Source organism: Nannospalax galili, unplaced genomic scaffold (assembly GCF_000622305.1).
Source record: "Nannospalax galili isolate Female #2095 unplaced genomic scaffold, S.galili_v1.0 scaffold543, whole genome shotgun sequence".
Lineage (NCBI taxonomy): Eukaryota > Metazoa > Chordata > Mammalia > Rodentia > Spalacidae > Nannospalax > Nannospalax galili.
The window spans coordinates 1,490,829-1,514,778 of NW_008352270.1; the positions used below are offsets into that span (position 1 = coordinate 1,490,829).

Below are 23,950 nucleotides of genomic sequence, written 5' to 3' on the forward strand. Positions count from 1 at the left end.
AACTCCCAGACCAGCCACAGCCACATAGATCTCCGTAAGTCTGTCCACTTTTCTGAACTCTTCAGGAAAGCTCAATTTCTCCTTTTCTTCTTCATGCCTTTCTTACCAAACATGCTTTCTTTAAGGCTTTGGGCTACCCCAGAATCTTGTATTTCTTTACTTTCTCTAAAGCTTCCTTCTCCCAGCCGTGTGGCTGCCAGTCAGCTGTGTGTCTGACCCCCATGGAGGCTCTAAATCTGCATGGCTTCATGACTTTCTTTCCTTCTTCCCACCATTCACCTCCTCAAGACAGCTGCCAAGATTACCAGCTCGCCTGCCCTGAGGATTTCTTTTTCTGTTAAAATTCTAAGAAAATTGTAAAAGCTCAATTGGGCTGATTTGGAACTTTCTGAGTCTTGGTAGTCTTTCCTGGTGGTCCCAAACTCTGTAACACATTCATTAACCTATAACTCTTCACTCTTCCCTTCCCCCATTTCACAGTAACCACCTTTCTGCTTTCTGTCTGTATGAATTTATCCTCTCCAGGTATCTCATATCATTGGAATCAGAGTATTTGTGCTTCTGTCTCTGAATTATTACATTGAGTGCAATGTCTTCAAGGTTCATCTGTGTTGCAGTGTGTCAGGATTTCATGTCCTCTTTAGGTGAATAATATTGCACTGTCAGTAAGCACCCCATTTTGTTTGTCCATTCATCTGCCAGTGGACACCTGGTTGTTTCCACTTTGCCTGTGATGAATAATGTTGTGAAGAGTGTCTGTTGGGAGTTTCAGTGTTACATTAATTCAGCAACCATGTTGCTTCTTACTTTTCCCTTACACGTTGTCTTCTTATTTTCCACAAATTGTCAGATGATTGCTGCCCAATAAATCTTTTACAATCCCCATGAAGTTTCATGTTGGCATCTTGCCCTCATTCTATTGATCTGGGTTTAGACAGCCTCACACTGGAAACATACAGTATCTTCAGGACGTCCCCCCCACCCCCAAATTCACTTCCTTGCAGACTAGCCTCTCACTCAATGTCATGAACGAATAAAGACAGCCCCTGGGCAGAGGGAGGGTGATATGATACAAACAAAGGCCATAGACACTTCCAAGAAAAAGGAAATGATGAGCCACAAACAAAAGCCAAGTCTCGGTGCAAAAGCCAGCAAACCAACCAGGCATGTGAACCAAGGACAGGCACCACAGAGATACCTACCTGGTCACCAGTGCAACACTTAGATGGGCTAGGCCTTCTAGAGTCACGACATGCATGTTAACAGTGGGGAGGAGGTAGGTGTGCAGGGGAAAAAGCAAGGGAGTGACAGAAGGGGCTGAAACCAACCAGGGGAAGGACAGTAAACTTCTTCAGTAAAGAATTTGCTTGAACAAAAGGACTGGAGAGATGGCTCAGCAGTTAAGAGCACTGGCTGCTCTTGCAGAGGACACAGGTTTGGTGCACCCACATGGTGGCTAACAACCATCTGAAACTCCAGTTCTAGGGGAGCTGATGCTCTTGCCCTCTTCTGGCCTTTGTAGATATTGCACACACGTGTTGCACTTAAATGCATGCAGGCAAAATGCTCATACACAAAAAATAAAAATAAATAAATCAAAAAAATTTAAAGCAAAAACTAAAAGGAAGTGCTTACCTCTGACTTTCTGGGATAAATGAAAAAGGATATATGATTCATGAAAGAGAGAGATCCTGTTCTAATCTGAGATGTTACACCCACTGCTCCCCAAGCTTTGAGAGATGGGCATGGGTTATGATTCCCTGTAGCCCCAGCTATCTTGGAACTCACTATGTAGACCAGGCTGGCCTTGAACTCACAGAGATCCACCTACCTCTGCCTCCCAAGTGCTGGGATTAAAGGTGTGCACCACCACGCCCGGCTTCAAATAATATTTTTATTTATTTGATGGGGGAGGGGTTCATGCCATGGCACACATGTGGAGGTCAGAGGACTACTTTCGTTAGTTCTCTCCTTCTACCATGTGGGTCCAGGGAATCAAACTTATGTTATCAGATTTGTACCTGCTGAGCTACCTCACCATCCCCTGGTTATGTCACTTTTAGTTGTCTATATGAATGAATTTACTATCGTTCAAAGAGAAAGTATATGCATTTTATGCACAACCATCAGTGCCCAGTATCTGCAGACAATTGTCTAGTGCCTTGATCTAACTCACATACTCACTACCTGCCTTAATGCACACTCTAATCTAATTAAATATAAAATCTCATTTTATAAACCTTGCATTTTTTAGCGTGTGTGTGTTGAATGCATGTGTGTGCACATGTGTGTGGGGGTGTACTCTCCTACATGTACATGTGTATACATGTTGAAACTAGAAGGCAACAGCAGGTATCTTCCTCCACCACTCTCAATCTTACTTTTTAAAATAAAATTTCATTATATTTATTTACCTATGGGTGATGGAGTATCTCACAGCACAGGTATGAAGGTCAGAGGATGACTTGCAGGAATCAGGTTTCTCCTTCCACCATGTGGGTTCCAGGCATGGAACTCAGGTTGTCAGGCTTGGTGCAAATGTCTTTCCTTACCTGCTGAGTCATCATACCAGCCCCACCTTACTTTTTGAGACAGGGTCTCTCACTGAACCTGTCATTCACCATTCTAGTTAGACTAGTTAGCCAGCAAGCCCCCAGAATCCTCCTGTCTCTGCCTCCCCAGGGCTGGAGTTACAGATGTACACTGCCACACCTGGCTTTTATGCAAGTGCTGGGGATCCCAACTCTGGTCCTGGAGCAACACATTCCCCACTAAGTCACCTCTCCAGCCTTAGCCATGTGTTTCTTATACATAAACAATATGCTCTTAGAGTATAGTTCTTACCTCTAATGAGGAAAGCCCTGGGTTCTATCCCTGGTGAAACACACACACATAGAGAGGGGGAGAGAGGGAGAGAGAGAGAGAGAGACAGAGAGAGAGAAAGAGAGAGAGAGAGAGAGAGAGAGAGAAGCTGATTCTATCACAGTTCATATATTATTTCATTACTTCACATCGCATAACAACAGTGTAGAGGGATTACTACACAGTGGGAATTTACTTCTCTATTATCCATATCTATGGTTTTATTGACACAAAATCTTACAACCAGCCAGAGCTCCATGAGAAATAAAGCCCTTCCTTTGTAGCTGTCAATCAGCGGGACAGTCTGGGGCTTCCTGGAAATCCTGTCTCTCTTACAGAGTGTCACAAAGGTGTCTGCCACAGGCAGATGCAGTGTTTAAGCAAATGTATGGTTACCCCAAGTTTCTTTCACCAAATATAGTGTGATGTTGTTATGGATTGGGATGGGAATGTCCCCCAAATGCCCATGTGATAAAGACTTAATGTTATTGAGAGATGATGGAGAAATCTTTACTAGGTAAAGATTAAAGGAAGAAGGTCACTGAGGGTGAGTCCATGAAGGGGATATTGGGACCCTGTCCCTCCTCCCTGTGCTTCTGGGAGCCCTGGGGTGAGCAGGCCTCCTCTGCCATGGGCTCCCACCATGATGTACTGTGCCACCACAGGCCCAAAGCAGGCCACAGGACCAAATGACCATAGCCTGAACTCTCTAAAATCACAAGCAATAATAAACCTTTTCCCCTTTGAATTGTTTACCTTAAGTATTTGGTCACCACAACAGAAAGCTAACGTGTCTGGGTTTTCTATTAAAGTCTTGCCTGACAGAGGGTTTCCTCAAGAGCACCTTGGTCTTTTGCTCTTTTAGTTTCAATATTAAGAAAGAGTAAGGGGGTGATTGTAATTCTCAGTGTGTTCCTGCCCATCCTCAAAGTTGGCTTATAAAGACCCCTTACATCGTTCATCTTTGGGGAGCTCATGGCTGAACACAATGGGTCTCACAAATATTTAGGGGCATCTTTTCAAGGCAGGATGCCAGGCTCTTTGGAAGAGTCACCACTATACCACAAAAACAAGCACAAACTCTGGGCTATTTATCACCTGCATCAGAATGAAAAGATGGGCAGGAGGCTCTACTCTGTCATCCTAAGTGCTTGGCTTTTCCAGCGCTGTGTCATAGGGTGAATTCCTGCCGTCCCAGTCACTTCTACACTCTGGCATCCCTCTGCTAACCATTACCATGTCAAAATCAGGGTTTCTGGTCACCTGGCTGTGCTTTGAAATCTTCTTCCTTGAAATCTCTAAGGCCCCATTTCCTTAATCCAGTTTTCTCTGGCTTTGCTGGGGTTCCCCCACCTCCTTGGTGAGCACATCTTTTGTGATCACTCAGTTTAGAATCACTAAGGGAATGAGTGTGTAAATCTGATCTCATTCCACACCAATACTCTCCCCCACTCCATCCACGAGGCAACCCTGCTGCTAGTCTCCACAGCACCATGTAGCCACCCACTGGGGGCCTTGTGCCAGTCTGCCTAAACAATGCCACCTGCCGGGATTGTTGTGGGGAGTTTCATATGAAGATATGCTGTTGTTTATCACCCACTCTACCTGAGGGTTCCCAGCCATGAGATGACAGCCCCTCCCACTTCTGCCTTTCCTCTTCTGGACAGCCCACATGGGCTTGTACCCTAGGAGGGGACAATTCTACATGGAGCCTCAGGCCCTTCAGAATGGTATTCACTCAGATAACTATTATAGAAACAATTATAGTAACATCACTTGGGGTCTTAATGATCTCATGGATAACTATCCAATTCCTGTCTACTATGATATCATCTGATAAACCTGCACGGTGCCAACAAGAAAACGCTGGGCGCAGGAGCAGGGGCTGGGCATGTGGCAGTGGAGGGAAAGGAATGGGGACAGAATGTTCTCCAGGGATGCTCCAGGGCTCTAGCCTCAGCCATTGGGGAGAAGGAGGGAAACGAACTGGACTGTGTCCTACTGCATGGGGTGGGAGGTGTCTCACTGGACTTCTAGCCTCTCCTCAGGGGTTCAAATTGAACAGGAGACAGGGGAGCTTCAGAACCACAGGCAGGAAAGGATGTAAATCTGCTCTGCCCTTCCTTCTGTACATGCCCTAGTGCTGACTGTCCCTCTGACTGGTGTTAGGGACTAGTAGGGTAGGGGGCAGAAGGCCCTGAAAACAAACACTTCTCTGAGAACTGACAGTAGAATGAAGTCCAATCCTGAGATGAAGCCAGTGGGAAAACTTCAGTCCCTACTAAGGAATGCTGCTGGAAATAGTCCAGGGGCAGTTCCCACCCTGCTCCCTCCAGAAAAGGGAACCTACAGAAATGGCGGAACTGCTACTTCCAGAGCCTGTGACTTCAGATGGCGTGTTCCAGCGATAGCCAGATGCCCTCATTTTAATCTGTAGTTTAGTGCCTTTTGCTCAGAACTACAAAATGACAGAAATTAGAGAAAACTGCTCTCTAATAGATCATAATATATTAGTAAGCACACACAATGCAGCTCAGAATGAACACAGACATCTGGAGCTACATGGAGCCACAGCCATGCTGAGAAGTGAACAACCTAAGTTATTCCCAGGCACTGCTCTCTTGCCTGTCTTCACAGCTTCCAATGAGAAAAGGCTGCACTTGTCTAAACCCCCGTGTCTGTCCTTGTCATGAGGAAGGCCCTGCCCACAGGGACACCAGATGTTGCAGTCAATGAATGATGTGCCCTTTCATGGTCATAGGAGCTAAAGCCCAGTGAAGGGCATCACTGTATCCCTGGCCTTTGCTAGAAGAATTCTTCTGTCAGGCAGCAGTCACCAAATAGCTGGCCATTGGGTTGCTGCCCAAGTCGTACCACAGACAGAGCCTGACTGAAGGCAGGCAATGCTGATCGTGGACACAGGCATTTGATCCAGACCACACTAACCAGGTACAATTGCAACTACTAACTTTCATGACCTTGGCCTGTGTTTGAGGTATATAACCAAAAATAAAAGTCCAGGAGATGGTTCTGTAGGTAACAAAGAAACAGACTGAGCCCTACAAAGGACCGTTAGTCCTCGCATAATGCCTACGTTTTTTACAACTGTTAAGCCTGAGAATTATCCCCAAATGAGTAAATTATTCTCCCATCACGTCATGCTCCAAATGGCATAGGAATCTGTAGCAGAGGTCCCCTGCCCCCAAGCAGGACCACTCCCCTCTGGCCTCCCCAGCTAAACATAGCTCTATCAGCAGAGTCACTCACACAAGGACCCCTGCTGCCCTCACCTGTCACTCTCCTGACAGTCCCTGACAGGGTCTAGATAGTCCCCTCACTGCCACTCTCCCTTCAACCTGGCATGTGTGAGATAAAAACATTCCTTCAGTCCAGGCTAGACCATTACTATTTTCTGGAAGCTACAATTCTTGAGGCTCTGATCAGACTCATGTTGTCGCTAAAAATATCACCTTCATAAACATATGTATGCCTATTTTTCTCACATTGGTCTGGAGTCTGAAAAACACATTTAATAGGAAAAACTGACATGGAACCTGTTGGTGTTCTATAGTTGCTGTGATATCACAGCATTCTTAGTCAACGTTGCAGGACAGTCCTTGATTCTTCTGGGTTACAGAGCCCTCTGAGGTCCCGTGAGGCAGAACCACCCAATGCCTGGCCCCTAGGAATGTTCAGTGCATGGGAATTGCCACCACAATAAAAAATAAGACCCTTTTTTAGCGCACAATATGGGGAGTCAGGATTCATGGATCCTACATCAAGAACCCCCACTGGATGCTCAAACAAATATTTCTAGAAGTGGCTCATAGCTAAAAGTTAAGGGAAGAGAACAGACCAAAACTCAAGGGAGGAAAGTAGGTGAACCAAGACAGTCTGTGTGAAAACCAAATGGAAGAATAAACACTTGCTTATATTTAGTTCAAACAATGCTCCAGCCATTAAAAAAGGGCTTTTGATTCAAGTCTTCCGATGTGTTTAATGAATTAGGGTGTGAATGGCGGGAGGCAGGGATGAAGGAAGGAATATAGAACGTCCTAACCAGGGGTGAAATCACCGTAAAGGTAAAGGGGGCACAAGTTGCAGACCCCTGACTTGCCTAGGCCCTTCTAAAACCTGGAGAGGTGACTCTAGCAATGCTGGCATAGAGTCATCTACATATGGTGCTTGAAGAAACCCTCACTCTCCTTCCTAACCTCAATTATATACGGTTTCTGAGTTCACCAATCAGCATCTGTTGCTGTCCTCAACATCAGTGTGCTTTCTCTTCAGGCTGCAATAAGTAAAAGAAAGGAGAGAGACAGGTCAACCGTAGGAGAAGAAATGAAGGCCGAGGGGTGATTAGGAAGGCAGGGAGAGGATCCCACAAAGCACTTGGCCTCTTGAATCCTGATTCTTCATCTATAAAGAGAGAAATTGGACGAAAACTGGGCAAAGAGGACCTCAGAGTCTCCTTCCAGTTCTAAGACATTTTGTAATTATGGACAAATCCATAGATGTTTTCGCATCCTGAACATAATTTTGAAGACAGAGTAACACTAACTCTTTGGAAACAAAAGGCTGATCCTCCTGAGTCATTCCTGAGAAGTGTGTGCCCTGGAAGCTGGTTGTCCCCCCAACCCCACCAGCTGCCTCTCTCAGTGCCAAGCCTACAACCAAAGTTTTGGCACATGTTCAGACTTTTCTTGGCATCTCACAAAAAGTCAACATTTCTAAGCACTAAAAGGCCCCAGGAATTGCAAAATAAAATGGCCCAGAACTTATGTTTGATGGTCCTGGAATAAATCTGACGACCGTTGGAATTTGAGTCTCTGGGCTGAGGTAGACTAGGTAACTAACTGGGTGGGAAGAAATAAAGGCCATTTCACTACATTTGAGAGAGGCAGAACAAACTGTCCACTGTCCACAAATGCTGTGCCTTTGCTAAGGAACACCAAATAGCACACCTACTAAATCACATTAACGGTATTTCTGGTGAAATATTCTAGCAGCTTGTTTGCTTTCTGAACAGAACACCATTGTGGTAATAAAAATGAAGTTGGAGATAAACTCAACTGCTTGATGGTTTTTGGTGATCCTTTGGAAAACATCAGTTCTATTTACTACAAGCCAGCTCAGTGTGCATACTTCATTCCTTGGGAAATCACACTTGCTAGAATCTTGTTGGTTCTTTCTATATCTTTACTAGAACAAGCCTATGCTGCCGAGACCTAGCTTGCAAGTTGTGCTAACTTCACAGTCTTCTCCCTGCTCTGTCTCCACTTAACTGTGATCAACAAGGGGCTGGCAGCAAAGACTATGGCCTTCAGGTAGTTTTAAGAGCAGAATCTACTGGTCAAGCCTGCAACACCAGTATTGAGTGGGAAATCACCACAATCTGCATCACACACATCCTGCCTGACTCACAGACAGGATGCTGTTCAAATATTCCCTGTGCTGAGCTGAAGTTCACGTCCTAGAATCAGAAGCACAGGTGAAATGGATTCTTAAACCTGTCTTTACAAATTCTTAGGATGAGGGCATGATGAACGAACTAGGCTCAGCTCCAAGCTCACAGTAAGTTGAATACTTTCCCTCCAGTAGCCAGCTGATGATAACTTACCCTCTGCTAGGCTTTAGGTTCTTAATCTCAAATGGGATGATTCCCAATAAAACTCATGATTTTGTCATAAGAAAGGACCTCTACCAAGTATTTTAGGATTTAACTTCAGAAACTCCGTGCAAGACAAATGCAGTTGTAGACAGCTTTGTAGATGGGTCCAATTAACCTTTATGGTTTTAATTTGTTGATGAATTTTTCTTTGATGGGTAATCAGCCAAAAAAAACCTGTCATTTTGTCATAAGAATATACAGAACTTTTAGAATGTGTGTGCACACGTGTGCATGTGTGCGCACGTGCTCAGTAATGTACATATGTGCAATTGTGCATGGGTGTTACATGCCCATGCACACATCTGTGGAATCCAGAGATCAAATTTGAGAATCTTTTTCTATCATTCTTCACCTTATTTTTTGAGATGAGACTTCTCACTGGCCTGTAATTTACCAAATAACTAGGTTCAGGGATCCTCCTGACTCTGCCTCCCAGCATTGAGATTACAGGCATGTACAAACTCAAACCCTCCTGCTTGCATAACAAGCACTTTGCCCACTGAGTCATCTCCCCAGTCTCCAAATGTATATTTACTAAACATGTCAGGCACTACACTGAGTGATATGGACACACAGTTAAAAAAGAAACAGGTCCCATTCCACTGCGCACAGAAACATATAAAAATAGTCTTACCACCATAGCAGACTTCATGAAACTGCCATATTTTTGTAGGTCAAAGTGGCAAACTGACAATGTGGTACAATTATATATATATAATAGATGCAGAAACAACTCACCCTGCCTTAGTAAGGTGCAACCTGGAAAGTCCTCTTGTATTAAGTCTCTTAAGTCCCAACTGCCATGTGCCTAAGGGATGGTTGTGTTTCATGCTGGGTCTATGGTGACCATTGTATACTCCCAATACATTGCAGGGTACCATGCAAGAGATGTCTTAAGGGAAGTGAGAGGCGCAAGTATCTCGGGCACTAAGCTAAAGAAAAGAAGAAAGGAGGGAAAAGGTCCAATGCTAAAAGAACTCCATTTTATTATCCATCCCTCTATCATGGGGACAGAGAACTAACTACTCTTTCTGTGGGCTCCCCTAGCCTTCCCCAGAGATAGTTTCCAAGACCTTTTTAAAATTGGTCTGAACTATCAGCACTAACTATTACTTCCAATGAAAGTATTCTCATTTTTCCCTATTTCAAACTTCTACACGAACAGGATTCTGTCTTAAAGATCAGAGTCCCTAAACAGTATGCTCTGATTTTACAGTTTTTCAGCCACTATGTCCACCATGAATTTAGCCTGACTGAAAATCTGCCCAGTGCATCCTAAACTTTGGATAACCGATACCAAGTCCACCTCAAACCACCACAGCCAAGTCCATTCCGATTCCACTGTCTCCCTATGCTGTATATTCATGACAGTTAGGCAGCTCTCTGGGTACACAGTAGGAGCTTGGTAAAGGTTTCTGCATTTATGAGCAAATAGATATCTTAATTAACCAATTAGTTACTACATGAGCAGGTAGTACCTTTGAGAGCCTTTCTTAACTATTAATAACTAGTCGAAGCAGGATTTTCAGGTTGATTGGATGGCACTATCCTGAGCAGAGTATTTCTCAGAAATTCAACCAAATCTGAAAACCTGTGGCTCAGTAAAGATTCTGTTTAGCCTCTGCATCAGAGAAAGCCTACTCAAAGGCAGACAATATCAACTTATTCTCAGTGAACTTCTAGAAGCATTTTCAAATGTTGATCTGGTTCCAAAGACATCTGAAATTATGCTCTTTGCCTACAATGAAGTTCTTTTTCCCATTTTTCAGAAACTTTGTAATTCTATCCATTTTCAGAAATCATAACTTGTGTCAACCACATTTATATAATGAATGTAAGAACATGCACCTTCTGAGAAATTTTTGGAAGGATCAGATGAAGTAATGCCTGCAAAAGAGCTGTGTAAAATTGTAAAACAAAAAAATACATATTTGGGCACATACACACACACACATCATATATGTAATGGGAATTACTATGACACAGAGAAAGATATTAAAATATAACCTATATAATAAAACTTAGCAGCATAACAATCTAAGAACATACTTGAAGTTCTTTCCTGACAGTACAGAAGTTTCAGTATTTGAGAACTTATCTGACTTAAGTCAAAGCCAAAGATCATGATTGCCTACATTTTTCAGACATGGCAAAGGAGATGCAAGAGGACGCCAAGGAGAGGCCCAGGGTCACCCAATTATCACATCGACAAGAGATTAGGAACAAATTGGTGAGATTTTGAGGCATAGTTAAAGCTACTGTCTACTAGACTGTGCTGCCACCTAACTGACATGGTTAAAAACACCCATATGTAACAGATCATCAGCACTAGAAGTGGGAGCATTAGCCGCCAATGAGTCCTTGACTATCCGATCCTTGGTTATCTTTTGAACATGGCAATTTGCCCTAGCTAAAAAGCAAAAAAGTTTTAAGTATTTGTGACCAGCTGGGTCACTTTGGGCATTTCTATTCATCAAAAGCATCCAAACAAGAGAAAACAAATAACTGCTATGCCAAGACAATGGCCAGTCAATGTTGCTACATGTGCTCTTTGTTCCTCTGTCCATTCAAATGCTCGCTTCAGAATCAGCTTCCTCCACCAATGCTAGTCCGGAACTCCTTCAAACACCCAGAACAGCATGCTGATCTGTCCCTCATAGGATGTTTGACTTGCTCTAGTCCTGGATTTAGACAGGGAGCAGATGAGATATTAATTTACTTTCTGGGTTCCCTACAGTTCAGAGTGTCCACTTGGGCTCTGATAACTCCCAGTGGTTATGGTGAATTCCAAAATAATGCTGATTTACATGAGGATGGAACCCATGACATTAACCTCAATAGTCAGGGCTACCATGTTGGATGGTGAAGCTGCTTGGCATGATGTGTCTTTTCCTGTCTTTCTTTTGGAAGACTGGCCAGTCATGGTTAAAGTCAGCAGCATCTCAAAGGGAAAAGAGGGAGCCTTGGCTGCTACTTTCTGTTTACAGCTTGGGCAAGCTCTTTTTTCAATCACAGTAGGTAAAACTCTTCCCTGATAGTGATAGCTTATGGGAGAGTATACCACGTCTACACTACATTGGAACTGAAAAGATTTTTGGTCATTTGCCTCAGAGGAACAAGATTTTTGGTATATATCACCAATTAGGTTTATTATATTAAGCAAGAACTATTCACCGAGAGGTAAATCTATTGACCACATTGTAAGGGCAGGTACCAGAGAGGGCAGTGGCAAAGCAGTTTCTCTGGGTGCATATCCTTGTGAAATTGTTTTTTAATCCGATAGAAATTTAGGGAATCTTGTTGTTATTGATATAATCAATGAAGGAAAAATATTATGAATTTAAAACATGGGGGGCACCGTATGTGATTACAATTATGTGACAGTCTAAAAAGGTGAGAGTAAGAGAGAGCAGAAAGAACAGTGGTTGCCAGGGGTTAGGCAAGATGAAAGAAAGGATGAAACGGGTGAGAGGGGATTGTCAGAGTGATGGAGCCACTTAGTATCATGCACATTATTCCCAGTGATGGAGTATGATAGGGACCATGGCTCAATACCTACTCTGTGTGATCCACGTCATTATACATTTTTCAAAACCCAAGACTGCACGGCACAAGTGGGAACTCTAATGTCAGCTATGGACTTCAGTTAATAATAATGTATTGATCTTGGCTTATTAGTTATAACAAATGTTCCACATGAATGCCATGTTGATAAAGGGGAAGTTGAGGAGGAGAGGGAAATGAGAAACTTTCTGTGGTTTTTGCTGTGCCTGCCTCCTTCCCTGAGCAGTACAGGCATCATGTGGCAGTTACTCAGAGTCTCCTGGTCCTCATGTGGAACAAAAAAGAACAACAATAATTGGCTGACCTCACAGGGCTGCCCATCACAGGGATGACCTCACAGGGCTGCCCATCACAGGGATGACCTCACAGGGATGACCTCACAGGGCTGTACATCACAGGACTGAACAGCAAATAAAACCACATGTACAAAAGGTCTATAAACAATAGCGCCCAAAACACACTTCATTTGTGATTATCTAAAAGCACAAGTCATCTCATTGTTATGAAATGTTTGAGTAAGAATAAATATGTGTTCTAAAGGAAATATAAACAACAGAGTGACAGCATTAAGCCCTCCTTTTCAAGCTCCCAAATCATTGACACTTGAGGGACCCATCCCCAAGCTGCTATAGGAAAGGATCACAGGCTCTTAGTCTAACCCTAAAATGCTTCCCTGCATATATTCTAGAAGCCACAGGGCTGCCTTTTCAAACACAACCTTTTCTTCTCCAACCCAGGTGTAAATTTAAATGGACCAGCGCTTTATCCATAAGTAATGAGCCTTGGCATTAAAGCCACTTACAAACATCCCTGGGAAAAGGCTTGCAGTTCTAACCAAGGTTCATTCCCAGTAATGCGTTGGTATCTTTTTCCAGGCAAGACAGAGACTGCATGAGGTACATACACAAGACAAAGCTCAGGGTGTACCGGGTACTCTGCAATCCAGTGACAGGAAAACATTGCACCAATATTTTCTTTTGATTAAAAAAGCAGAAGTGTTTACCATAATAATTATTTTGCCAAGCACGAAATATGTAGTAATGGAGTAACCTCAATAATACTTTTTTAAAAATTACTTTGTGACAAGTCATTTTCATGACTGTTTGTCAGGCCTGGCGTGTGGCCAGTGGCAGGAGACTGCACAGCAATGCTGAGCAAGATGTGGCCCAACAGAATTCCATATTGTCACCCACTCTTCTGCAGGCTGTTATTTACATGAATGGTGACAGTTGTGAAAAGCCTCAAAGTTGGAGGGTACAGCAGATAAATGCACAGGGTGTCCTATGAAGCCAAGTAAGTGCATGTTAATATAAAGCTTTGGTGAGACTTTGTCAGTTCATGTTTTACTGTCTATTCTTTACACAGGAGAAAAGAATGTTTGTGGCCTATGGGCCCCAGATTCAATACTAGGTACTGGGGGAAAAAGAGAATACTCATGGCTAGACTGGATTTCACCCCTTTGGGTCCACTTCCTTAGTACAGAATGATTTCATCAGCCACAAAAGTATAGGATCATAAAACACCACCAGTGTGCCCTGTCCTAGCTGAGGGCACTTGATCTAGAGCGCCAACACCAGCTTCAGCTCTGTAACTGCCCACCAACTTCTTTCCAGGCCTTTACATATGACCCTCTCTAATGAGCAAGAGGGAGTCCTGTTGGTCTTCTAACTGCATCACTCACAAGCAAAACTTCATTCTCTCTTTGAATCTCCTGATGCCTCAGAATGTATTTTTCCTCTTAAAGAATCACTGGATTCAGTCATGTTCTATCTCTCCCCAGCCTGTCAAAAGACCCAAGCTCTGCCCCAACCTGACCCCACTACATGATACTTTAGGAATCTTAGATTTACCCCTAAGCCAAAGCTGCTACTTACCTGGAAAGAAAAGGCAGTTGATATACATTTCCAAGAGAGCCGTGATCAAACCATTCCTTTACTCTTTCTACTTACAAAAGTTTCCTTCTTTTCTTTCCGAGGGTAAAATGCAATTGGTTTTTGTTTTGTTTTGTTTTGGTTTGGTTTTGGTTTTTCTGTTCAGCTTTGGTTCAGGCTTATTCCTTGTTACTGGGGTATTTTTACCTTATTTTGCTAGAGCTTGTGACACTAGCTCATGTTGACCTGCTCTGGCCCCGTGAAATCTCAGGGATGACAGACACACAACAGACAGGGGAATTAAGTTATGTATAGTTTACAGAGTTTTCACCCTGGAACTCTAATGCATATGCCAGATGCTCCCAAACTCATCCTTGTTGGCTTTCTGACTTGGCCTTATGACCCTGAGGAGTCACAGAACCTCCCTGCTGCATACAACCAGAACTGGGAAATCCCAGCCCTCAGCTCCAAGACAATCACAGCTCAAGTCTATCACCTGTAGATGCTAGGAAGCCGAGAGAGGCACACAGATCCACCAGACTATTCATTTCTCAGGGTGCAGAACCCCTTAGAAAAGCAGTGAGGTAGTTGGCCAAGCCCCCTGAGGGATACTTAAATTGGTACTGGCTAAACTCTTCCTTTCTAGAACTTTCTTGTTCCTGGAGTTGGGGAGGCTAAGTGAAATTCACACCTGTATTTGTCATTCATTCATTATATTGCCTTTTTCCCTAGCCAATGGCAAGTGCTGCTGTTGACTAATGACTCATGTCCTGTGTTGTGTGTGTACTCAATAAATATTTGCCGATCTGGCCCAGAGTTAAATCTTAATACTCAGGAATCTCTCAGACCTGCTCTAAGTTCTTAATGCAAGAGACAGAGACAACCTAAGTCGACAGAAGAAAGGAAATTGTCAGGCTGCACATCTAAGTAAAGATACTTCCAGAAAGAGGTTTGATGCTGGTCTAACCTGGAAATCAGCAGGAGTGTGACCTGCAATATAAAAGCCATTCACTTGCTTACGAGTCTTAAATTCCTATGCATGTCCCACAGGTTTCAAGACTTTGAAAACAGAAGAACCCTGACAGCTATTTTACTTCAGCACAGTGATCTTGTTTTAAGCCTGAATTCTATTCACCTGTGTGCTGGATAACTTTAGTGTCAACTTGACACACCTGGGTTGAGGGAGCCTCAATTGGGGAATTTCCTCTATTGGACTGGCCTGTGGCCATGTCTGAAGGGCATCTTCTTGATGAGTGATGGTGGGAGGGCCCAGCCCACTGTGGGTGGTGCCACCTCTGGGCAGGAGGGCCTGTGTTGCATAAGAAAGCAGGCTGAGCAGGGGCCAGGGAGCAAGCCAGTAAGCAGCATTCCTCCATGGCCTGTCCTCCAGCTCCTGCTTCCAGGTTTTTGCCCTGAGTTCCTACCTTAGGCTGCCGGATGAACTGTGACCCAGGATGTGTAAGCTAAATAAACACTTTCCTCCCCAAGTTGGTAGTGGTTAGAGTATTTTGTCACAGCAATAGAGAACAAACTAGGACAACCTGAAAGTCTTCAACTTACTAGTAAGATAAGATCCAAGGCTTCCGAGCCATACACCCCTGCCCAGCACACTGCCTTGAGCCCACAGGCACCGACCTCCATGCTGCCCAGATCACCCAGCTGCTGGTCGCACCTCCCCAAGTTTCTCTCCACCTCCCACTCCTTCTTCCTCATTCCACTTAAAAGCACTAGCTCCATTCAGTTTCTTCCAAAAGGACCTCATTCCCCAAGGTAGCATTTAGGTGATTAGTCTGTTTTTCTCAGCAGTGCCCAAAACAAACAGCCTCCCTTCCAGTTCTGGCCTCAAGCTTAGAATAAACAGATCAATCAACCCTAGAGGATAGCAGCATCTCGTGAAAACCCACAAACAATGAACCCTCTGGGCTTGTCAGGCAGGAAAAAATGGAAGGGGTCTTAGGTCCTGTTAATACTGCTATTTGTTAGCTAGAATCTCAGGATTTCTGCAGTGGGCAGGCTCCTTAGCTCAGCCCTCCTTATTACAGATGACAAAATTAAGGCCCAGCTCTTAAGATCTTTTAATAATGTAGAAGTGAGCACAGTATGTCCATTTCTAAGCACACTTCTAGATTTATTTTCCTCTTGCTGAACAGTAAAGCACAAAACAACACAGCAGTGAAATTCCAGTCAGGCAGGGAGCACAGAAAATCCAAATCAACCCTGAAATGCTGGAATCGTACATCACCGCCCAGAACAGATCCAATATGTGCTCCTGACCAGGGCATCCATCACCCAGCCACAGCGGCCCCTCAATGAGGGCCTGACAGCCCTGCCAGGGCTCTTAAAGGAAACATACAAGGAAGCAAGGGAAACTCAGACCTCCCAGTTTCCTTAAAGGGGTGGGAGGCCCTCCAGCTGCTTTTGCTTTGTTACCCCCCTTTCAAATCACACTGAATTATTACATCAAATCAATGTCAAGAAACTCCTATCCAAGCCAGTTAATACAGGCCTAGATATTTCAAAGACTGGGATAGAAGTGGGGGGGGGGGGCAGTTGCCTTTTTACTTTATAAACACAAGGATAGCAAATGACTTGAAATTATTTTTAAAACAATTCAATATGAGAAAAAGATAATTAAAAGAGCTGAAGATGGTTCCAAAAACTGATTTGAAAATGACTATGTAGACCAGGAAGGCCTCCATCTCACAGAGATATGCCTGTCTTAGAGGTGTATGTCACCATGTATAGTGAGAATCTATTATTTTTATCTTGGTAAAATACACATGGATTTTGCCATTTGACCATTTTTAAGTGTACATTTCAATGCACTGAGTACATTTCCATCACTGTACAGCCACCACCACCATCTGACTCCAGAACACTTTGATCATTTCAAATGGAAAATCGTGCACCCATTTTGATATAGCTAATGGGGATGATGGCCACGTAATCCGGGTACCTACTGGAATTCTATAATTAATTATGTATTGTCAAGTGAGTTTAAACCTTGAGAAATAGAAATTATTTAATACTAAAATATAAGGCATTTCCTCCACTTCTAAGGAAAGCTAATGGACATAAGACAATTGACAAGTCAAGGATACCATGTAGATGGGCACTGACAGCGAGCTGAGGACTAGTGGTCCAAGCTCAGAAACAAACATTTTATCTATAGCTTACAGCTCAGCCAGGGGAGAACCTAGAGACTTGTCAGCTCACACTGACCTAGCACTAAGTTTCCTGGGCCTCATTCATCCATTCATTCATCCACCCATTTGTCCACTTAACAAAAACTTAACACAGGTGCTCCCAGGCACCAGCTAGCTAGGCCCTGTTGCTGAGTGTCAGTTCTCACAAGCAAGGGCTGTCAACTATTCATCTTCTTGACTCCAAGGACTCAGTCATGTAGTTAAGAATTGGGAGGCACAATCATGCCTTTCTATGACAAAGACCCAGCAGCTGGTAAGTATACCAGAGGCCCTGACAGACACAAAGGAGAGGGGTTAACTCAATCAGGAAAATAGGATTCAAACTGAGACCTGAATAAAGAGATAAGGTAGAGGGGTGTCCCAAGATGGTAGCACCATGAAGAACGTCCCAGAGAAGCTCACACTCTGAGGGGTAATGGTTTCATGTTGGCTGAACTGATACTAATCCGACGTAGTTCCAGAGAATGGAGCAATTTGCCTAAAGTTCCTACTGCTTAGAATGGAATCCAGTGCCTTTCTTCAGGTTGCAGAAGATACCAGCTTTATCAAGATCAACAGGGAGTAAGCAAACCACAGGGAAGAAGAAATGCCACAGCATTGCTAAAGGAAGAAACAGAAGTAAAAAAGGAATAGCTTCAGAATTTGGAGGATGCTGTGACATATCATGTCCAAAGATGGTGACTGCTTAATGACTTGTTTTACTTTGTATTTATCTGGGGGAGGCACATGTGCCCTGACATACATGTGAAACTCAGAAGACAACCTGCAAGAATTAGTTCTCTCCTACCTTGTGGATTCCAGGGATCAAACTCGGGTCATCAGGCTTGGCAAGTAGCTGAGCCATCTCTCTGGCTCACTTAATGGTACCAATACCTAATCAAACTGGAGATATTTTCATTAGCCTGCCTCAAGAAAAAAAATGTTAGAAGAAGGGGCTGGGGAGATGGCTTGGGGGTAAAGTGTTTGCTACACAAGCATGAGGACCTGAGTTCAATCCCTATTCCCCATGTAAAAGCCAGGCACCATGATATGTGCCTGCACTACCAGTGCTGGGAAGGCTGAGACAGGAGGATCTCTGGGCCTTGCTGGCCAGCAGTCTAGCTAACTTGGTGAGCTCCAGATTCAGAGGGAGACCTTCTCTCAAAAAAATAAGGTAGATAGTGACTAAGGGAGACACCTGAAGTCTATCTCTGGCTTTCACATGCATGTACAAACAGGGGGAGAGAGAGAGAGAGAGAGAGAGAGAGAGAGAGAGAGAGAGATGTAGGAAGGGGCAAAGAAAATCCTCCAAGAAAAAATTGGCATTTTAGAATACAGAGTAGAATCAATTCGGATGTTAGCAGATTTGAGGTTCAATTATATGCAAAGTTCCTTAGCAACACAAACCTTGCAGCTAGTGAGAGCTAAACATTTGTTTTCTTTATTGTACTTTTAAAAATATTTTATTTATTTTTATTTTATGTGTATGCATGTATTGCCTGCATGTAGGTAAGTGCAACCATGTTGTCCCCAGGGAGGACAGAAGAGGCTGTCGGATCCCCTGGAACTGGAGTTATGGACTGTTGTTAGCTGCCATGTGGGTGCTGGGATTCTAACCTAGGTCTTCTGCAAGAACAGCCAGTGTTCTTAAGCACAGAGCTATCTTTCCAGCACTCTTTATTGTATTTTTATATTTTGCAGTGCTGGAAATGGAACCCAGTGCCTTGCAAATGCTAGGTAAGCTTTTGCTACTGAGCTACATCCCAGTCCAGAGTTAAACATTTGTGATCTTTCTTATTATTTGTTTATTTAACATGAATATTATCTAAAATTATAATTTTCCTTCTTCAAATGACACGGAAAGGAAAACTCTCTTTGGAAATGTTCATGTATTTAGTGAGAACTTGCCTATTTTCATGTTGTGCTTGTTTTCTATACTTTTTTAAAACATAGTATTCATCCATGCATTTGCATAATGTATCAAATGTAGGGGCTTTATAACGTGTTATTAAAAATCAGTTAAATAATCTTCTATGTTTCTATATTAGGATTTAGAATACCTATTACAATTTTCATTCATAAGAAAATGTAACTATTATGTCCTATTGTTCGCATGTCTGCTTTCAGTTGCTAAGGGTGACAAAAGCCCTACCAAGAAAAAAAAAAATGTTCAATCCAACACCTAGCTACAACTAAAGCTTCATCATTTGCTAACAAAAAAAGGGGTTGTGTGCTGGGGAGATGGCTAAGTTGGTCCAGTACCTGCTGCCCATGCATGTGGTCCTGAGTTTGGAATCCCAGCACCCACATAAAGAAAAGCTGGGCCTAGCAGCTCATGTCTGTAATCCCAGTGCTAGAGGGTTGGAGGAGGAATGGAGGATTCCTGGAGTTCACTGGCCAACCAGTCTAGAGGAATCAACATAAACCCTAGGTTTAGTGTGAGACCCTGTCTCAAAAAATAGACAGTGATCAAAGAAGATGCTTCAGGATGTTTCTTCTGGCCTCTGCGCATGCACCCACAACCACACACACCCACATCCACACACACAGAGCTAGATATGTGACTCAGGGTTACAGTTCTTGTCTTGTATACACGCAGCCCCGAGTTCTCCCCCAGCACTGCAAAAGTAAATAAGTAAGTAGAAATAAAAGAAAGAACAAAAAGTTAACCTGGAGGAAGTGGCTAGAGAGGAAAATCCCTCCAGGCAGAGGGAACAACAGAGTTAGTGGGAAAATAGAAAGAGGAAGAACAGAAAACAGCAGCAAGATGGCGCACACCTTTAATCTAAGCACTCAGGAAGGAGAGGCAGGTGAATTTCTGTAAGTTGGAGACTAGCCTGGGCTACATAGCGGGCTCCAGGTGAGCCAGGGCTATACATAGTGAGATCCCGTCTTTAAAAAGGGGGGGATAATGTGTAAGGAAGATAAAGGAGAGTCTGGGGAAGGTGCTGGAGTTAAATCAGGAAGCCCTAAGTCCTGTTAAAGAGTTTTAACTGTTTCCTCCAGAATGGAGAGCCTTCAACAATACTCAGACATTCAATGGAGGATGTGTGTTTCATGTCTGGGGTTATCTACTGAACACTGAGACATCTTCCTGAGTAATTTGTGGTGTATAAACACTGCTGGGGATCTGTCACATACAATCTATGGCACAGGCACTTGTTCCAAGAGGAGCCTGCTCCATAGTGCAGACCTTTGGAATGTGGATGCAGTGGTGGTCCTGGCTTACAGTCACCATTATTTCTGTTTTCCTCTCCTGTACACACAAGAGGACATGTTTTGACAACCTGACAGCCAGTGCAAATGGGCAGAACCATGTGACTTGACCAGGCTCACAGCTGTGATAGTCTGTGAATTTTGCTGTTTGGGGGCTAAAGCACGTAAAAGTCAACATCCTCTGCCTCTTCAGGGTCCCCAAGTCTCCTGCTAACACAAGTGGGGACAGGAAACCAAAAGAGCTTGGAGACATGGAAGGCAACTTCCCCAGAGTCACTACACCCCTAGGGGACCTGGCATCAACAAGCTACCGAACTTTAACCTGGCTTATCCCGACTGATAAGGGAGGGATGCAACATAAACCCACCTGACCTCAGACTCTGTTCTCCTATACTATTTCACCGTAATGTCCACTCACTGTTATTATGAGGCAGCTAGAGGATGAGATAGCAGTGAGTTGGTTCCTGAAAGAGCAGACTCTAGTCCTGACTGCAAACCCTAAGCTACATGAACTTGAGCAAACCCCGTCAACCCTCCAAGATCCACTTTCTCCTATAAAAGCAGATTCCCAAAACTTGCCACAGCTCCTGACCTTCTGGTATAAAATGATGTGGAAAAGACAAAGGTTGTGAAAGCACCCAGTGCTACTGAGATGATCAGTTTCCTGAAACCACTAATGGCAGTGTCCTGGGGGAGGAAGGGAGGAATGAATTAGAATTCTTTTAATCGCCTTCTCTTTAAAAAAAAAAAAGGCAAAAGATTTCGGTATTTATGTAGATTAAAAACCTCATTTTGTTCCTTGAATCATTTTAGGTTCTTTGAAAGCTACTGTGAAAGTTGATTAGCACAGGCGGGTTCAGATAATTTCCCCAGAGAGCTAAACAAATTAAAATATATTTTTTAACTCCAACAAGCTGACATGGACCATCAGTTGCATCCTTGGTACAAGTTCTGTCACGTCGCCTTAATCTAAAGCTGGGTGTCTAAGCAGTATTTACCTGGGTATCTAAGCAGGAAGACACCAGGCCAGGAAGTGACTTGGGATTCTACGATTCCGGTTGCCATTACACCCAGGCAGCTGCCTCCAGCCTGCTGTATAATCAGAGGCTAGGCTCCCTGTAGGTGAACCAAATTATCGGTCCACCACCTCCCAGGAGGCCTTTAATCCCAACAGAATACATCTGTAACTCACTCCAATTCATTCCCCAATATAGGATGCAACATTAACAATCACAAAGAGGTGCCTGTGAATTGTTTAATGGGAGGAGAAGATGCCACAAGGGTCACCAGCCTAAGCAGCACCAGTGGCTTCATGAAGCACACACCCTCGCACCATCATCATTAGAACCTCCAGACCCAGCATGGGCCACTCTTTGGTAGCTGCTCTACAGATCACTTATTTGCTAAGCCGAATCTGAACTGAGGGAGTTGGGATACCCACAGTAGAGTTCCGGCAGCTGAGACAAGAAGCACTGCAAGTCACTGCAAAGCCAGTCTAGCTAGCTCCCTGTTTGCATCTGAGAAGCCTGCGTGAGTAATGACCCAGTTCTTTTCTCCTTCTCTAGATGCATGCTGGTATTTAGACAGCCACTCAGTAGGAATTCCTGAGGCTCAGATGGAACTGTCGAGAGAGGGAAGAAATGGTGAGGGAAGCCAGAGTGGAGTGTCAAACAACTGAAGCTTCAATCCCTGCTCTGATACTTGCAAGCTATGCGTGACGCCAGAGAGTGCTTTGCAAATTGCAAGCGGCTGTGGGAAAATGAGTGGTTCATTTGCAGCCTCACTGCAGGCTGCTTCCCCAGTCTGGATTCCCACCTATCTCAGCGGCTCCTGCAGACATCCCCCTTCCTGTGAGCTAGCTCCCCATCCCCCCTGGGTTATCCACAACCTGCCTGCACCCCATAAACAGTCTCCACTTCACACAGGCCTCCCACCCCTTTGAATGCAAAAGATTTATCTTCCAAGACAGAGTCCCTGGCCTGTTTCTTCACCTTGCAAATGAGAGACCAGCTTTATTCAGATTTGGGTCTTAAAAACATCCTGTCATTTTCTAACTGTGTGACCTTAAACAAGGTTGATCCCTAACTTCTCAGTGCCTGATTCCCTTAGAATATTGTTATGAGGCTTAAGTGAACTAATGTATGTAAAGTGCTTAGAAACACACAGTGAATGTTATTATTGGTGTGTTATAAAACTACTTAAGGTTAATCGATTAAGAATCCTACAAACTTTCCTACCTCTCATTGGCATCAGTTAGAAAGCCTATGAACCCAAAGATTTACCTCTTGAAAGATAAAGTAATTTTGGGCTGGAGAGATGGCTCAGTGGTTAAGAGCACTGACTGCTCTTGCAGAGGACCCAGGTTCGATTCCCAGCACCCACATGGCAGCTATGAACCATCCTTAACTCCAGTTCCAGGGGAATCCAAAGCCCTCTTCTGACTTCTGGCATTGCACAACACAGATGCACTCACGTACATGCAGGCAATACACTCATATACATAAAATAAAAATAATAAAAATTTTTTAAAAGAAAAACTTATTTTATACCCTGCTTTCTGTGCATACAAAATATTTCTATTAAAGCATTCCTGAGAAATAAAAAGAAAGACTTGGGGCCGGAGGGTTAAGCTATGTTATGGCTCAGCAGTGAAATACTGCTCCTGCAGAGAACCCAAGTTCAGTTCCCAGCCCTCAAAGGGACATCTTACAACTGCCTGTAACTCCAGCTCCAGGGGCCTGACACCCTCTTTCTGCTCTCCACAGGAAGTTGCACACATGTACACAAACACACACACACACACACACACACACACACACACACACTAATCTTTTTAAGAAGAAAGGTTCATTCTAAGAAGCTCATGAGCGAACTTGTGGGCCACTTCCGGCCAGAGCCTGAAGCCTACCGGTGTTCTGCATACTAACCGTATCTTAGAATCACATCCACTACTTTAAGCCTCATCTTCCCAGGTTTTTATTTCTTTGCCTCATCTTTCTTCCTTGCATCACTTGCATTTTTGACAGTTTTTGCAGTACTAGGGATTGAACCCACGGCCTTGAACAAGACAGTAGAGTCAGATCTTGAACTTGCTATTTTCCTTGCCTCCGTTTCATGAGTAACTGGGATTACAAGACTGTGTCACCAGGTGTGACTCTATTGGGGTATTTTTTTAAAACATTGTGGAGCGAAGAGATTGTTGCAGTAAATAAGAAAACCATGGCTGCGTGTGCCTACCACCCCAGCACTGGGGAGCAGAGCCAGAGAGATCCTGAGAGCTTCCTGGCAGACCAGCCCACTTGAAACAGCAAGCTCAGTGAGAGACCCTGCCTCAAGGCAAAGAATGACAAAGGAAGATACCAGATGTCATCCTCTGGCCTCCTCATGTACCTTGGCTCATGTGCATGCAACACACATGTAACACACGCAATTACACATGACAACTTGAGGTTTTTTTAGTGTGGCAGGTTTAGATGTAAATGAAACATTTGGTCATTGTGTTGGTCAGGGTCCCATTACTGGAACAAAATACCAGGCATAACAATTTTAAAAACACAGCATATTATACATCCATATATATA

The 23,950-nt window shown here is 43.7% G+C and overlaps 1 protein-coding gene across 3 annotated transcripts in view; it reads right to left on the reverse strand.

Moving 5' to 3' along the window:
* The window catches only part of Kif26b (kinesin family member 26B), a 499,922-nt gene that overhangs the window by 337,403 nt on the left and 138,569 nt on the right, over positions 1–23,950 (reverse strand). The window lies entirely within an intron of this gene.